Genomic DNA, 19,230 nt, shown 5'->3' on the forward strand with positions numbered 1-19,230 from the left:
AGACACTTGACACACCCACACCGAGCACAGACACAGATACCCCAGAACTACTTTATCAAGAAAATTCCAATCCCAATAATGATCTATCATTATTCACCCAACATTTAGCTACCCCCCCCCCCCCAAATTACTCATTCAACACTCAAACCCAAGCCCATACTCTATCTCTATGGGTCGAAACGTCCCTTCATAGAGAGTGTACTTCGATTTCCTCAGGCTTTGCCAACAGCCACCCTCGCCCAAAAATAAAATATCTAGGTTATCTATCCAGGGAAGAGAACATTGCCCTTAAAAAGTTTGATGGACAACCCCAACATAGTCATTAAAACAGCTAACAAAGGTGGTGGTATAGTCATTCTCAACAAATCAGACTATAGTACAGAAGCACACAGGTTGTTGTCCGATTTCTTTACATATATCAAACTCTCCAAAGACCCACTTCCTGCATTCAAAGTTGAGGCAGAGTCAATAGTTAAGGACACCCTTTCCATCCTTGACAAAACAGAAGTTTCTTTTCTGTGTCGAGATTTTTATCGTACCCCCTACCTATATCACATACCCAAGACAATTCCAAAACAATTCAGAAAGACCCCCAGTTAGACCCATCATTGCAGCTATGGATAGCATTACCACCGGCTTCTCAATATACATAGACCAATTTCTGCAACCTCTGACACAGAATCTCCAGTCCTATATTAGAGATGGTACACATCTAGAACTACTTGAGCCGTACTCATGGGAACATAGTTACTCCTGGGTTTCATTGTACATCAATTTTCTTTACATTTCCATACTTCCCCAATTTGGCCTTTCTGCACCAAATAATTTTCTGTCCGCTGACCCCCTTTCCAACCCTAGACAAGTAACTTCCATCCTCAACTTCACAGAGTTTCATCTCATGCATAATTACTTCAATTTCATTGCATATTTCTTTCTCCAAACCCAAGGGACTGTGATGGGAGCAAATTTTGCCCCCACTTATGCCAACTTGGCCATGGGTCTATGGGAATCCAAGTACATCTGGAACAATAATCCCTTCACCAAAAACGTGGTGTTTCTTGGATGCTACATCGATGATATCATAATCATATGGGATGGCTCCTCTGGCCTTATTAAAGATCTTGTACAACACTGCAATGACAATATGTTTGGACTTTCATTTACGTTTGTCCAAGATCAAAATAAACTACCTTTCCTTGATCTTGAAAGGGTTATCCTAATACCCTTATACAGGAAGCACACGTTTTACCTTAAATGCAAACCTAAACGTAAAGACAAACCAGCCTTTGATAATTCTAGCCGATTCATAACTAAATTCCATCAAAATTATCGGAACGTGGAGCATATCCTTGAAAAACACTTGAATATCCACAGATGATCCACACATTAAAGTCATTCTTCCCACCAAACTTCGTCTCACTTATCGAAGAGCTCCCAACCTTAAAAATAAATTTACTCCCAGCAAATTACAGCCCAAGCAGACCTCTCACCTTACGCAACTATGCCTCGTCCCTCTCATTGGCATGTATCAGTGCAAAAATGCATTATGCAAAACATGTGCCTTTGTCATCCACAGGAAAAAATTATTGTCATCAAAAGGCAAAACGCACAAAATCTGAGAATTTTACAACTGTTCCTCTGATTTTGTGGTGTACTGCATTATTTACCCATGTAAATTGCTGTATATGGGATGTACTATACGCCTCCTCAGACAGCGTTTTGGTGTACACCGCCTCTTGGTGGAAGCAGTATCCCTCGCCACTTTGCCCAGTGCCACCAAAAATCTACTCAGGGCCTAGAAGTCTGGGTTGTTGAACAGATACCAAAAAGTTTCCCTGAAGCAGAGAGGTTTCACCGACTCCGAGAGAGGGAGACTTGATGGATTTACTCTTTAGATACCCTCTCACCTGGAGGGTTAAATGAGGAACTAGAGGTCTCCACCACCTTATGATGCATATTTGCTACTACACTACCTCAGGTCCCCCCCTCCCCCCCAGTCTAACCATTATCCTCCATTTTTCTTCCAGATCAACTTGGTATCATAATTTTATATATATTTATTACACACACACACACTCTGGGGTTGGGTGACCTTCGCTACTAGGGTGGTGGGTGCTTGGTTCGGTACCTGAAAAGTATATTTTCTGGCATACACCTTTTGGCATACACCTTTTGATACTAATTGTAATTCCACCCCCCCCCCCCCCACTCTTGATGGTTCCTAGAGGTCCTGTCTCCATGATGCCGAGCCAGGCTTGCAGCTGGCACCATGGATTTGTGCCCCCTTCACCATCTAGGGTATCATATCTGCCATACATGACATTCCTTATTGGTAGTCTAGATTAATATCTATCTTCAGGTCATCACATACATTCGCACCAATATATGTGTATATACCACACAGTTCATCATTTCTTTATCCCATACTCAGTGCACCTACAGTTGTATGTAAAAGTTTAGGAAACCCTGACAATTTCCATGATTGTAATTTAGAAATATTTGGGTGTTTGGATCAGCAATTTCATTTTGATCTATCAAATAACTGAAGGACACAGTAATATTTCAGTAGTGAAATTAGGTTTATTGGATTAACAGAAAATGTGCAATATGCATCAAAATTAAATTAGACAGGTACATAAATTTGGGCACCCCAACAAAAATCACATCAATATTTAGTAGAGCCTCCTTTAGCAGAAATAACAGCCTCTAGACGCTTCCTATAGCCTGTAATGAGTGTCTGGATTCTGGATGAATGTATTTTGGACCATTCCTCATTAAAAAACATCTCCAGGTCAGTTAGGTTTGATGGTTGCCCCGCATGGACAGCCTGCTTCAAATCAACCCACAGATATTCAATGATATTCAGGTCTGGGGACTAGGATGGACATTCCAGAACATTGTACTTGTTCCTCTGTATAAATGCCAGAGTAGATTTTGAGCAGTGTCTTTGGGTCGTTGTCCTGTTGAAATATCCAGCCTTGGCATAACTTCAACTTTGTGACTGATTCCTCAACATTATTCTTAAGAATCTGCTGATAGAGTGGAATCCATGCAACCCTCAACTATAACCAGATTCCCAGGACCGGCACTGGCCACACAACCCCACAGCATGATGGAACCTCAACCAAATTTTACTGTGGGTAGCCAGTGTTTTTCTTGGAATGCTGTGTTCTTTTGCCGCCATGCATAACGCCCCTTGTTATGACCAAATAACTCAATCTTTGTTTCATCAGTCCACAGCACCTTATTCCAAAATGAAGCTGGCTTGTCCAAAGTGCATTTGCATACCTCAAGTGACTGTTTGTGGTGTGTGTGCAGAAAAGGCTTCTTTCTCATCACTCTCCCATACAGCTTCTCCCTGTGCAAAGTGCGCTGAATAGTTGAAGGATGCACAGTGACACCATCGGCAGAAAGTTGATGTTGTAAGTCTTTGGATGTGGTCCATGGGCTGTTTTTGACCGTTCTCACCATCTTTCGCCTTTGCCTCTCCAATATTTTATGTGGCCTGCCACTTCTGGCCTTAACAAGAACTGTGCCTGTGGTCTTCCATTTCCTCACCATGTTCCTCACAGTGGACACCGACAGCTTATATCTCTGCGATAACTTTTTGTAGCCTTCCCCTAAACCATAATGTAGAGCAATCTTTGTTTTCAGGCCATTTGAGAGTTGTTTTGAGGCCCCCATGTTCCAACTCTTCATAGGAGAGTCAAAGAGAACAACAACTTGCAATTGGCCACCTTAAATACCTTTTCTCATGATTAAATGCACCTGTCTATGAAGTTCAAGGCTTAATGAGCTCACCAAACCAATTGTGTGTTCCAATTAATCAGTGCTAAGTAGTTACAGGTATTCAAATCAACAAAATGACAAGGGTGTCCAAATTTATGCATATTGCGCATTTTCTGTTAATCCGATGAACCTCATTTCACTACTGAAATATTACTGTGTCCTTCAGTTATTTGATCGATCAAAATGAAATTGCTGATCCAAACACCCAAATATTTATAAAGGTCAATCATGGAAATTGTCAGAGGTTCCTAAACTTCTGCATATAACTATCAGATTTATCTATATATTGATCCTTACATTTCCAATACACACAACTTTGGATTATCACGTTGGCTTGTTATTATAAATTGAACCTGTCCACCATATGGCCTCTTCATCCTCATTCCTTAATTTACCATCACATTGGTATCACCTTATGCTCTCCCATGATGTGCTGAATGTCTAATACTCACATCAAGTCTAAAAAAAAAAGCCATCCTTTTATTGCCCTATTCCTCTCTGTTTTTTCCCCATGGTCACTACCATTCTCAATATGTATTATATTACATTGGATATAATTGTTGTTTTTATTAATTGATATTCTCAGGATGTCCACTAGATGGCCCCCCACCTGCATGAGCATATCATTCTTCAATAGTGTTCATCATCCGCTGCCATTTCCCCCTATCACCACTAGACTGTGGACTCCATATATAGCATGTTTAATCCCTGCAATAACCAGCTTGACAAAGGAGCGTGCCTGTCCTTCCCACCGACAGTGCGCAGGCTCAGAAATGGCTCTGCAACACTTCCAGTGATGTCAGATGCCACAGCATTCCACGAGCGCCTCAGGCCTCTCCTCTGAATTACCATCTGAGCCACAGAGTATACAGAGCCAATGGACAGCTCCCTATGGGTTCCTGAGTGACAGCCTGTTGAACCAGCGAGTAAGGAGACGCACCGCTGCAGTACTTACCTCATGCTGTTCACCTCAATGCGAGTGTTTTTATTTATTGTACCATAAAGTTTCTACAATTCATACTTAGAAGGTGCCTCTTTACCATTTTTTCTACATGTTTTTGAGTGTGCTTCTGCTATCCTAAAGAGGCCTGCCCTGAGTTATGGATCGTTTCTTCTTCACCCCTGGATATCATCATCCATCTTGCACGGTTTGTGCTTTCTGCTGATCCACACCCATTATAATATCACAGACTTAAGTTCTCTGGCATTATTTGAACTACAGTTTGCGCCAGAACTACCCCCATTTTCAATGCACACCCGTGGAGGCACGTTATACAGAGCTGCTGTGAATGGGTCCAGATTTTGGTGGTTAGTGATCCTAAAACTGGCATAAAAGATAAAAATTGTTGGTTAGGTGCTCCAAGACTCTGTTCTCACATTCTGGGTCCCTGGTAGAACAGAAAGACCTGAATACAAAGCTACAGAGCAGCACGTCTTGTTCTGTATACACCAGCGATCACTCCCCCACCCCATTCAGACAGTAACAGAGCACATTCTGTTGTCTCGGCCTTCACCAAACACTGGCTGTTCAAGGTACAAAGTCATGTCTGTCCTTCAGTCTTCATGTAAAATCACATGTGACCTTCAAGTGACCGGGCAAGACGATTACATTTCCTGCTACACAAAACGGCTTCCCACAATGAAAACTTTCACCATATCCCTGAAACCAAAACAGCCTTTTACAGTAGACACCAGATTGATTTCACTCCGAGTGGCCCCTTTCTTGCTTTTTGCATCAAAATCAAGGTGGTTGGGTAGGGTTGCCACCTTTTCTTCAAGCCGAACCCGAACACTTTAGCGACACGGGGCACATTTTTATTCGTAGTATACACTATAGGATTATAAAAGACCTGAGGCACCTTTGGGTGCCCCAAGCAGAGTGGTAATGCAGCATGCTGCGGCAAACAGTGGGTGTGGCCAAAGTGTTTTTGCTGACATCATGCCCCCCCCCCCCCCCAGTGATGCCAAACCTGCCCCCAGACAGCGTCCTGCACAGGGCTGGACTGGGACAAAAATTTGGCCCTGGACTTCATCCAGACCGGCCCACTTTAATTTTGCAAACACGCAAAAAACAGTATATAAACTGTACGCAATTGGGCAAAAAAAGCCCCTAGAGAGCCCCCCTTACATCAGGGTCCCCAGAGAGCCCCTCCTTACATCTGGGTCCCCAGAGAGCCCCCCACTTACATCAGGGTCCCCATATAGCCTTCCCCTTACATCAGGGTCCCCAGAGAGCCCCTCTTACAGCAGAGTCCCCAGAGATCATGCGCCTTACATCAGAGTCCCTAGAGAGCCAACCCCTTACATCCAGGTCCCCGCAGAGCCCCCCCCTTAAGTCCGGGTCCCCATATAGCCTTCCCCTTACATCAGGGTCCCCAGAGAGCCCCCCACTTACATCAGGGTCCCCAGAGAGCCTCGCCTTACATCAGGGTCCCCATATAGCCTTCCCCTTACATCAGGGTCCCCAGAGAGCCCCTCTTACAGCAGAGTCCCCAGAGATCATGCATCTTACATCAGAGTCCCTAGAGAGCCAACCCCTTACATCCGGGTCCCCGCAGAGCCCCCCCCTTAAGTCCGGGTCCCCATATAGCCTTCCCCTTACATCAGGGTCCCCAGAGAGCCCCCCACTTACATCAGGGTCCCCAGAGAGCCTCCCCTTACATCAGGGTCCCCATATAGCCTTCCCCTTACATCAGGGTCCCCAGAGAGCCCCTCTTACAGCAGAGTCCCCAGAGATCATGCGCCTTACATCAGAGTCCCTAGAGAGCCAACCCCTTACATCCGGGTCCCCGCAGAGCCCCCCCCTTAAGTCCGGGTCCACAGAGAGCCTCTCTCTTACATCAGGTTCCCCAGAGAGCCTCCGGCTTACATCAGGGTCCCCAGAGAGCCCCTCCTTACATCAGGGTCACCAGAAAGAGGGCAGGTAGTGGGCTGGGACCCGGTGGTTGGGGACTCCTGGACTGACTCGGGGCTATGGGCCCAAGATTCAGGGCTATAGCCCCAAAAGTCCCCCCCAGCGATGCCACTGGCTGCCACTGAAACCAGCCCACTGAGCCATCGGCCCACCGGGAAACTCCCTATAGTCCCTATGGCCAGTACATGCCTGGTCCTGCAGCTCACGAATGGCAACAGATTTTTGTGCGACTATCTCAGTTACTTGAGGAGCCACAGCTCAGTCTAAATAATGTGTCCGGGTTTCAGGCAGACTGAAACCTGGACACAAGATTCCAAACCTGAACTGTCCGGGTGAATCCTGGACAGGTGGCAACCCTAGTGGTTGGACTACGGAAAAATTGCAGCTGGAAATCCTGGAATGGTTACATGTATACAGTTAGTCTAGTTATTGTACACACATGCAATTAGTGCCTCTTCCTAGGATTTGACTAGCCTGGCATGTGAACATTATTATCCACTTGTCAACCGTCCCGTAACAGATTTACTGCTACAGGGTGGCTGTGCTGCGCAGAATCTATATATATATATATATATATATATATATATATATATATATATATATATATATATATATATATTGTGGCAGCAGGCAGGTAAAGTCACCTGGTTGTATCCAGGATGGGAAATATGTGTGCCCTAGATTCAGGCTTTATGCAGACTTGTACAACTAGAGGGTAAGAGTTAATGAGCCCAGCTGAAGTAAGTGGGCTCATTAAGACCTCTACAAAAAACCCCAGCATGCTTAGGGAGATGCTCCATCCTGGAACCAGTTTTGTGTGTATAGACTGGGGAGTGTGACACCTGTTCTGTGCGGTGAGTTAACGCCTGTGTGGCAAACCTCTACAACAGAGACAGGGACTGGTGCAGCACAAGGCTGCACTCAGTTGTTAGACAGGGAAACTAAGTGTGTAATTCAAGGTCAAGCTGACCAGGATTTATTTTCATGTTTTTCTTTTTGTTTTGGCTGTTATATTTTTTACTGCATGTAGCATGAATAAACCGCACCTTTTGTTTTTTCCACTTACAACGCTGTCTGCTGTGCCTGATTTTGTGTTGTGAACCCATCCAGGGGGTCACACACACCCGCTGCCGAGCTAACCCCTCACAATATATATATATATTATACATACATACACACACACACGTATCGGCGTATAATATGCACTTTTGCCCCCTTTACATCAGGGGGAAATTGTGTGTGCATGTTGTATGCAAATTGGCTGCCTCGGAGGGGGGGGGAGGGGGAGGGAACGGGGCCACAGAAATAGCTAGAGCCAGATCTCCTGTGTACTCGGCTCTGCTGGCAGTCATGCCCAGTCCTGCTTCCTAGCATTGACGTCCTGCCATTGGACTGGTGTTATGACCATCATAGGTGTCGGGCCAAGGGACGAGACTGGGAGCCAAGCTGAGTACATAGGCGATCCGGCTCTATTTCGAAAACAATAAGGCTGCTGCAGAGGGGCACTGATCATACTGCAAATAAGGGCAAAACTGCAGATGGGCACTGATCAGGCTGCAATGATGGGCAAGACTGTAGATGGGCACCGATCAGTCTGCAATGATGGGCAAGGCTGCAGATGGGCACCGATCAGTCTGCAATGATGGGCAAGGCTCCAGATGGGCACTGATCAGTCTGCAATGTGCACTGACCCTTATTTTGCTTTAAAATTCTTTAATTAAAATTTATGTTTTTTCTCTTTCCCTGAAACTTCCCTCTTAAAATTTAAAATTAAGGTGCGCGTTATAGGCCAGTAAATACTGTAAATATATAGATGTCCACTGGCACCCTCTGATATTTTGGTATACTGAGAGACTACCAGTCTGCCTATGTAAACAAGGAAGATCGTCATTCTGTCAGTACAGAAGACAAGGATCCTGTGTTTCTGTAAAGCAGACACACCGATCCATATCTTCCACTAGTAAAAGCACCTCCCTCACTACATTAAAATATTGAGGCACACAGTTGACCCTTTGATTCCCCCGGATGTTAACTCCTTCCCTGACAGTGTCATAGATTTAACAGTTTAAAAAAAACGGTTACATTTACAGCACATGCCAGGAATGTAACTGCCACATTGGATGTGCTCCCAACCAAACTGTCAAGCCACCCAATGGCTGGTGTCATAACTGATCACATGTGCAGCATCAGTTGAAGATTAAACAGAGGCCAAGATAGCTGAAATCTAAAGGAGGGTTTACCTTCACTTTAATAAAAAAAAGTTTTAGATCACTAACATCCATGTAAGACTAGATGCATCCAAATCAGATGCAGTCACTGTTTAGGTATTAAGACAGCCATGGCTACTGATGGTCAGAATACAGAATACAATAGTCAAACAAGAGAAATGTATGCTTGTATACAGTTGTGCTCATAAGTTTACATACCCTGGCAGAAATTAAGATTTCTTGGCCATTTTTTTTAAATGGCCAAACACAAAAACTTTTCTTTCACTCATGGTTAGTGTTTGGCTGAAGCAATTTATTATCATAATGACAACAGAAACTACCTAAATGACCCTGATCAAAAGTTTACATACTCAAGTTCTTAATATGGTGTATTGCCCCCTTTAACAGCAACGACAGCTTGAAGTCTTTTATGGTATTTGTGGATGAGGCTCTTTATCTTCTCAAGCTGCCCAAGCCTCCAATTCCTATACATTTTTGGGCTGTCTTGCATGAACTGCACATTTGAGATCTCCCCAGAGTGTCTCAATGATAGTGAGGTCAGGAGACGGAGGTGGCCACTCCAGAACCTTCACTTTATTCTGCTGTAGCCAATGACAGGTCGACTTGGCCTTGTGTTTTGGATCATTGTCATGTTGGAATGTCCAAGTACATCCCATACACAGCTTCCTGGGTGATGAATGTAAATGTTCCTCCAGTATTTTTTGATAACATACTGCATTCATCTTGCCATCAATTTTGACCAAATTTCCTGTGCCTTTGTAGCTCACACATCCCCAAAACATCAGTGTTTAACAGTAGGAATGGTGTACATTTCATTAGAGGCCTGGTTGACTCCTCTTCAAATGTAGTATTTATGGTTGTGACCAAAAAGCTCTATTTTGGGCTCATCACTCCAAATGTGATAAATGGTTTCAGTCAAACACTAACCATGAGTGGAAAATGTTTTTGTTTTGTCATTCATATTTTGAGAAAAAGGGCCAAGAAATCAAATTCTGCCAGGGTAAACTGATGAGCACAACTATTATGTAGCCAAGTCCCGGGCCTCTCCAGGCCTAATGATGACCTCCAGAGTTAAGGACAGCTGACATCCTTCTGTGTAGAGTGGCTTACGAGGCATGGTGAATGTAAGGTAGATTAATGGGCGAAGATACTTCTTGAATGCAAAGAGATTTATTGTCTGTTAACCGCTTGCCGACCGCCTCATGCCGATATATACATCGGCAGAAGGGCTCGTACAGGCAGAATCCCGTACCTGTACATTGCCCTTTAAGAGGCGGCCAGCAGGCGTGCCCGCAGCAAGCTCAGTCAGTCAGGTCGCGAGTCCCGTGATCGCCTCACGGGGAGGAAGAATGGGGAGATGCTAATGTAAACAAGCATTTCCCTGTGATGGGAGCAGAGATCAGTGACGTGCAACACAGCAACGCCCCCCCACAGTTAGAAACACGCACCTAGGGCACACTTAACCCCCACATGGCCACCTAGTGGTTAACCCCTTCACCGCCAGTGTCATTTACACAGGAATCAGCGCATTTGTATAGCACTGATTGCTGTATAAATGACAATGGTCTCAAAAAATGTGTCAAAAATGTCCGATGCGTCCGCCATGTCGCAGTCATGATAAAAATTGCTGATCGCAGCCATTTAAAAAAAAAAATTATTAATAAAAATAACCCCTATTTGGTAAACGCTATAACTTTTGCGCAAACCAATCGCTTATTGCAATTTTTTTTTACCAAAAATACGTAGAAGAATACGTATCGGCCTAAACTGAGGAAAAAAATGTTTTTTTTATATATTTTTGGGGAATATTTATTTATTTATAGCAAAGTAAACAATAATGTGTTTTTTTCACAATTGCCACTCTTTGTCTAGAGCGCAAAAAATAAAAACCGCAGAGGTGATCAAATACCACTAAAAGAACACTATTTGGGGCGTGGCTTGGCGCATGGAGAGGAAGGCAGCCTGAGACCTCGGCTCCCGCTCCACCATCTAGAACGGCGCACAGCACGGCCGACAGCACCCTCGTTCATCTCCCCCATGAGCAGGAGGGGGACCGGAGACACCCCCCGACCCTCGGGGGATCTCAAATCCAAAGAAATAGGCAGCTACTTCCCCGCGAAGGGATCCGCGGGACGGACCACACCGGCTTCCAAGATGGCGGCGACCCGCTCGGCGGCGGCGCAGGCGGCCCTCGCCGCCTCTCAGGTACCCTCTCCGCTCCCGGAGGCCTCTTCTCCCTCACCGCACTCACCCGGTTCAGACACCCGGAGCCCCCACTACCCAGCGTGTCCCGGGACCCCTCCGCCCCAACCACATCCTCAGCCAGCACCCTGGGACATGGAATCCTACCTCAAGGCCCTCCCCACCAAAGGGGATATTGAGGCCTACATCAGCAGGCTTGAGCGCTCCTATAAGCGTGAGATCACAGACCTACGCCATGATATAGGCCAGCGCTTTGACGATATTGAAGCAACAGTGGAGGAATCTGTGACCAGAATTATTGAACATGATCACATTCTTCAGCAACACACTAATCAGATCCAACAACTGTTTTACGGTCTCGATGACCAGGAGAACAGAAGTAGACGCAATAATATTCGCATCCGCGGGGTTCCGGAGTCGGTTGAAAACAAGGATCTGGCTAAAGCAGCCATTTTGATGTTTAACCAGCTATTGAACAAACCCCAAGATGAGCACCTGGAAATTGACAGGATTCACAGATCCCTGGGCCCCCGCAATCCCAACCCGGCTTACCCAAGGGACATTATTTGCCGCATCCATTTTTTCCATACCAAATCTGACATCATGCAGGCCGCTCGGTCTCGAGACTCCATTCTCTTTAACGGATCCCCCGTCATGCTTCTGACGGACCTCTCCAGGCAGACCCTTCTCATGCGGAAATCTCTGAAGCCACTCACAGACGCACTCCACTCTAAGCAAATTAAATATCGATGGGGCTTCCCTTTTCACCTGTTTGCATCTCATGAGGGTAAATCGGCCACCTTTCGCACCCTGGGTGATCTCCCTAACTTTCTTGGAGTGTTTGAACTACCACAGATCCGGATTCCGGATTGGCCCTTGGAAGCGGCCACTCCGGGGTTTCCTAAAGCGCCTCGCTGGGAGAAGCAATCTAGGAAGAAGAGATCCAGATCCCGCACCTCCAAATCTCCACCTGGCTGAACTTACCCCTCATAACCTGGGGTTTTGTTTTTCCTCCCTCTTCCTTTCTCTAAACCTTGTGGTTTTCCCTTGACGCCTGCTGGCTTCCAGATTTGCCTATATGTTCAGTTTTACCTCTTTCTCCTCCTCTAGGTGACTAGTGAATTGATCACTGAGCTTGGACGCTGGACTCCTACCTATGAAGTCCTATCTTTTCAACCACACTGTTCGCTGCCATTTTCTATTTTTGTCATTTTATTTTTGTTGCGACTCTTCCATGAGTCCCCCTGTGCTCCCTCTCTATTACGGTTGCTCGCAGGCCTTAGACCGTAACCTGGACTATACTTTTGCTACTATACTGTTGACTTTCAATTGTTCCATTACTGTTATGTCGCCCCGCACGTGCTGTGCTGTGCGCTTTAGATAAGCACTTTATCTTTATTACTGTTTATTTTGCTATGTTGGGGCGGAGCCCCTAAGTTTTGCCCTTCCACGTTCCCCACGTTAGGGTGTGCAGAGTCTTCATTGCCTCTGTTCTCTGTTGTTTTTCTAGTTACCTGTGTAGTGTTCACCTCCCTTTCTCCCCCTGAACACTAGTGGGTGGGATCTGATTCCTCCCTTCCCGCCCTGCCTGGGGCGTCACATCCTGACCCACCCCCCTAGGTTCTGTTGAGCCCTTTTCAGACATATTTTGCTTGACACCCTCTCTCCCCCTGACCTTAGGGCCCACTTCCTAACCCTTTATCTCCTCAACTGGAGACTACCTCCTCTAGTTCCCATGACAGGAACCCTACCGCATCCCTTCCGTCCCCCCCGCTTGGCGTGCCCACTTTAGGTATTAAAATCTCCTCTCTTAATTGTAGGGGGTTTAATACCCCAGAGAAGCGTAGACAACTCCTGCATCACTTTCACAAATCCAAAACTCATATCCTACTCTTGCAGGAAACCCACTTCCGGACAGACAAACTCCCTAATATATCTGACAAACGATACCCATGTTGGTTTCATAGCACCAACCCGGACGCCAAGACGCGGGGGACCTCTGTGGCCTTCCATGCCTCCTTTAACCCGACTGTTCTCGACCAGGAGATAGACCCCAGTGGTAGATATGTGTTTTTGAAGTTACAGGTTCAACAAACAGTTTTAACCATTGTTAATGTTTATTTCCCTAACCAGAACCAGCATCGATTCCTCTCCTCCGTGGCATCCCGCCTGCGCGCTTTTGGCACTCATAACTTGATCCTGGGTGGTGATCTGAACGTACCATTAGTACCGAGACTGGATTCGTCCACTGGTAAGTCACACATCCCTCCCTCCTCCCTGACCAGTATACGCTCCATTTTGCAGGACCTCTCCTTAGTTGATCCCTGGCGGGTGCTCTCCCCTTCGGCGCGTGACTATACTTACTACTCCCCTGCACACAACTCATACAGTCGACTCGACTACATACTGATCTCCCAAGCTCTACTAGACTGTGATCCTACCTGTGACATCGGACTGAGAATTTGGTCTGATCATGCCCCGGTGCATCTGTCACTTGGGATGCCCCCAAACAACCGCGCCCACAAATCCTGGCGACTTAACGATAACCTCCTCCGTGACTCAGTCTGCAATGCAGCACTTACCGCAGCAATCACAGAGTTTAACCTGGTCCATGCTGAAGACAACACCTCCAACCTGACCAAATGGGAGACGCTTAAATGTGTCCTCCGAGGGATTTTGATTCAGCATGGCTCCAGGCTAAAGAAGGCCCGTACGACTGAAATTTCCAGGTTATTTGCACAGATCTCTGCCCTTGAGGCCTCCCATAAACACTCTCCCGATCCTAAGATACTCGCAGAACTCTCTAATGCGCGTCGGGACCTCCAACGGATATTTACTGAACGCTCTGTGATTGCCTGCACTAAAGGTAGACATACTCACTACGCCAATGCGAACAAGTGTGGAAGACACCTTGCTCGCACAATTCACCCCCAGCAACGCAGACAAAATATCTCCCACCTCATGTCCTCCACTCACGTTAAACGCACTAAAAACTCGGAGATTGTTTCCGACTTCCGAGACTTCTACTCTGCCTTGTATAATCTTCCAGTAACCCCAACAACCGCCCCTTCTCCGCACTTGGACCTCCTACAATACATACAGGATACCTCCTTACCGCATCTACCCTCTGACGCGGTGTCGGACCTGGAACGCCCGCTGACTACCTCTGACTTTTTGACTGCCATTAAGGAGCTCAAGCAGGGCAAGAGCCCGGGTCCCGATGGTTACACGCCTCTATTCTTTAAGCAATATGCCCACCAATTGGCTCCGCTGATGGCGCGAGCATTTGAGGAGGTTGGCGACGACCATCCGCTCTCTACCGAACTTCTGCAAGCTCAAATTGTAGTGATACCCAAGCCTGGGAGGGACCCCACACTCTGCGGTAATTACCGCCCCATCTCTTTATTGAATGTTGATCTGAAACTCTACGCCAAGGTCCTTGCCACGCGCCTGGCCCCCCTCCTTCCCTCTTTGATCCATGGGGACCAAGTGGGGTTTGTCCCTGGCCGTGAAGCCAGGGACAACACCACGAAAACACTACATTTGATCGCCTACACCAAGACACACAATATCCCCGCCTGCCTCTTGGCTTGTGATGCCGAGAAGGCATTTGACAGGGTGAGTTGGCAGTTTCTTCGTGCATCCCTGCAACAAATAGGCCTAGGCCCTAACTTACTTTCCAAGATAATGGCTCTCTACTCTCACCCCACTGCTCGGGTCTCAGCTAACGGGGAATCGTCCACGCCATTCCGAATCAGTAACGGTACCAGGCAGGGCTGTCCTCTGTCGCCCTTGCTGTTCGCAATCACAATGGAACACCTGGCACAGGCTATACGTAACAATACCTCTATTCACGGTATTCCTACCCCATCGGCTCCCCGCAAGCTGTCACTCTATGCTGACGACCTACTTCTATATGTCACAAACCCCCGCATTAGCCTACCATATATTCTCGAGGAACTGGACCGCTTCGCTACCCATAGTAATTTTAAACTTAATATAGACAAAACCGAAGCCCTAAATATTTCTCTGCCGGAGCGGGACCTGGCGGCCCTGAAAAGGGACTATCCATTCCGATGGCAATCACGCTCCATTAAATATTTGGGGACTGCAGTCCCTAGAGATTTACAGGACATCTACTCCCTTAACTATAGCCCCTTGTTGACCAACATCAAACGTTCCCTCGACTCCTGGTATAATCTGAAACTTACTTGGTGGGGGAGGATGAACGTCATTAAAATGGACATACTGCCCAAGGTTCTGTATCTATTCCAAACTCTTCCTATACTTCTTCCTCGGACGTTCTTCCTCTCCCTCCGATCTGCGATAATTAAATTTGTATGGCTCCGCCACCCCCCTCGACTGAAACATAGGATCCTATGCGCCCCCAAGCTCCGCGGGGGGACTGGACTACCTGACTTTCAACTATATCACACGGCATCCTTGCTGTCTAGACTGTTAGAATGGTTCCCGAGACCCCTACCCAAAATTACAGTGACTATTGAACAAGATATGGCCCTTAGAGACCTTAGGGCCCTGTTATGGGGACATCATGCCGTGTTCCGCTCACTTCGTGGGGTCTCCCCCCTGACGATCGCAGCTCTGACCAAATGGTACGCCGTCTCCGGTACGACAGGCCTGTCCACGGATCCTGGCCCTCTTTCCTCCCTTTTTGACAACCCACTTCTCCCCACTCTCCTCTCGGCTACCCACATTGGGGCATATCGCAGGGAGGATTGGCCCACAGCTAATCAATTTGTCCACCCCTCCACTGGTCGCTTGCGAGCCCTGGCGACAGCGTCTCCCCTACCGGACCTAGATTGGCTCTCTGAGCGGTCCATCAATCAATTTTGCAACTCACTCTTCCTATCCGGTAAAACTCATAGGACCCTCACCTTATTTGAAGAACTTTGTACTCTACCTCACACACCGAGACACACGTTATCTCTTCTTTACAAAGAACTCCAATCTCTTACTTACACCTCACTTCCCACTTACACTGACAAATGGTCCGCTGACGTCGGAACCGAAATCTCCTCATCACAATGGCATACCTCCTTTATCCTCACTCACCAATCCTCTAGATCTGGGTTCACTCAGGAAAAAAACTATAAATTGTTATCACGCTGGTATAGAGCCCCAGTCTCGGTACGCAGAATGTTCCCCGGTTCAACGGATGTGTGCTGGCGGTGCCATGGTGCGACAGGTACGTTCTTTCATGTCTGGTGGGAATGTTCTATGGTTCGCCCTTTTTGGGATAAAGTTTTTGAAACGTATAATGCTATGTATCAAGCTTCCTTATCCCCCTCGCCCTTGGTGGCCTTACTGTCCATTATACCGGGCTCCATCAAACGGCACAAGTCTTGCCTTCTTAGATTCCTCCTCTCTGCTGCCCGTCATAACATCACCCTCTCCTGGAAGACGGATCGGGTCCCGTCGGTGGTTCGCTGGATAGAACTTCTTAACGAGATGATGGTCATGGAGGAGCTGCAGGCGAAGGTGGACGACAGATATGACAAATTTACTGTTTTGTGGTCTATCTGGCGCCATCATTCGGCCTCAGCGGACTTCCTTAATGGCATTCGATAGGACAATGCCATGTCCTGTATTTTTGCTGTTCACCTGTGATACTCCTTTGGGGTTGCACAGCTAATGGGCCTGTGCTCATACTTCTTTTTGCACACCACCACCCGGCTGGGCCCCCTCCGTCTTCCCTCCCCCCCATATGGTGATATAGGTTGAATGTCGGGCCACCGACCTGGATCCATACTGACGGCTGCACTACGGCCCAATGTGATTTCAGTTTTTTGAGGTTCCTGTCATCCTCCTTTCCTCTCCCTCACCTTCCCCTGTCCCTTCCCCCCTCCTCCCCCCCCTCCCTTCCCTCCACAGGTTGATATTTTTTCTTCTTTATTTTCATTTATACTGGTATTAATCAGTCTTGTCATTTACGCAGTTTTTTATGCTTTTACACTTGTACCTCGCCGTTTGTGTATCTTTTGAAATGTACTGCTATTTTGTACTCCTTATTTGCACTGACCTTGTGATAATAAAAACTATGTTCAACCTTAAAAGAACACTATTTGTGGAGGAGCCACTTCGCACGACTGCGCAATTGTGAGTGCCGAATCGCAAAAAGTGCTCTGTTCAGGCAGGGGGTAAATTCTTCCGGGGCTGAAGTGGTTAAACAGAACTGTGGGAGAGGGGGGTTAGGGCCAGAACACCCTTTAGTAGTTGCATTATTAGTTTACCAGACTCCGAGACTTCTATAGGTAGACAGCCATGCAGAGAAAGGCACCCAGCTGAACACCACATCTGCATGTGTAGACTCGCTGTCTCCTATGGCAACAATCTTGAACAGTTTCTAACAAAGTTGTAATGGACTCTTTCACTTCCTACACAATCTCTTTCAGATCTTCACTCAACTGGGCTCCCAGTCTATTACCTAGACCCACTGATTCACTGCTACTGGATCTCCTGAGTTCTTCCAATCTTCTCACTGAGTATCGTCCGCAAGCGCCCCTGCTGGGTCCCTAGCTTGGCACTCACAGATACTCCTCAGGCATCACCCCACTGGCCTGCTCGGTTCCTGGCTTGAAACACAATACTGCTCTGCAAGCATCACCTCCACTAGCTGGGTCCCTGGCTTGACATCTGCTGAAGTTTCCATAATTGTTCACCATCCCCTTGTGGTGAGAATACTGCTCTGGTACTTGCTTCAGCTACTCAGGTAGGTCCCTGGTAATAAGCTGGTTGGTCCATTAGTGGTGACCGCTTCCCCTCTACCTCTGACCACAAGTTCTCCGGTTGGGAGAACCGTCACTTCTGGTTGGACGGCCAGCCGCAATCCCAACCCTACGCTGCTCTCTTGCTTCTGGATAGGCCCTCAGACAGCCTAGCAACCAGATGTCCCCAGGATAGGCCTAAGGCTCGGGCCTAGCAGCCTGGGACAGCACAACACACATCCACCCAGACAGCCATCCAGGAGGCACAGAACCCCGATCACTTGACCTCACCCAAATAAATAAGGCTCTCCCAGCAGGCCAAGGGACCTAAGAAAATCACTGCCTATTGACAGATACCCCATCTATTCCTAATCTATCCTTGTCTTATCTATTGCCACCAGATACCAGGCCATCTAGTGACAAAAGAGAGAAGTGCAGCAATTCCAGAATTAGGGTGAAATCAATTGACCTCCTATCATTCGGCCAAGGCAACTATTACTGGGCAGGTAAATTTGCTAGCAACCCTGCTAACCTTGGTGTGGGTGTGATAGATTAACCACTTAGCAACAGCCCCATGTACATTTACTGTGGCAGAGCAGCCCCTCTGTACCAGATCACATACCTATTATGTGATTGGACACTTCCAGGTCTGCGGCCCGCACATGCACCTCCGTCAAACCCACTCCCGATGTGATTGAACACAGTGGGAGACAATCAGTGGGTCCAGCAGACTCTATGTTCGCCAGAACCCGCCGATTGTTCAGGACACAAACAAAGCAGATTGTCATTCTGTCAGCAGGGGGAGACTTTGATCCTGTGTTTCCGCTAAGCCGAAACACTGCCTTCCCCTAATCAAAGCACCTCCCCCGCAGTTAGTAAGCACAACCTACAGTGAGGGGGAAAAAAAAAAAAAGTATTCGATCCCCTGCTAATTTTGTAGGTTTACCAACTGACAAAGAAATGATCAGTCTATAATTTTAATGGTAGGTTTATTTTAACAACGAGAGACAGAACAACAAAAAAATCCCAATAACGCATTTCAAAAAATTTATAAATTTGATTGTTTATTTCTTTATTTGACATATTACAAGTTATAACAGACCAAGTTACAGCATCAGTATATATTTTACAATTTTGTTTCCTTATACTGCTAGTACGTCTTATTCTCATTTTCCTATTTATTTCGATCCGTGCAAAACATCTTTTTCTCTTTTTCTTACTTGCCACTATCATATATACTACCTAACCATCCTTTAGACACAAGTATTTACAAACATATACACACAGAATAAAAGGAAAGAAAGAAAAAAAAAAAAAGAAAAGAGAAAAAAAAAAAAAAACGCACTCTCTCCGGGCGACAAATCCATAGCGT

The sequence above is a fragment of the Lithobates pipiens genome, unplaced genomic scaffold (assembly GCF_037356315.1).
Source record: "Lithobates pipiens isolate NorthernLeopardFrog02 unplaced genomic scaffold, aLitPip1_a1.2 Scaffold_25, whole genome shotgun sequence".
NCBI classification, from domain to species: domain Eukaryota; kingdom Metazoa; phylum Chordata; class Amphibia; order Anura; family Ranidae; genus Lithobates; species Lithobates pipiens.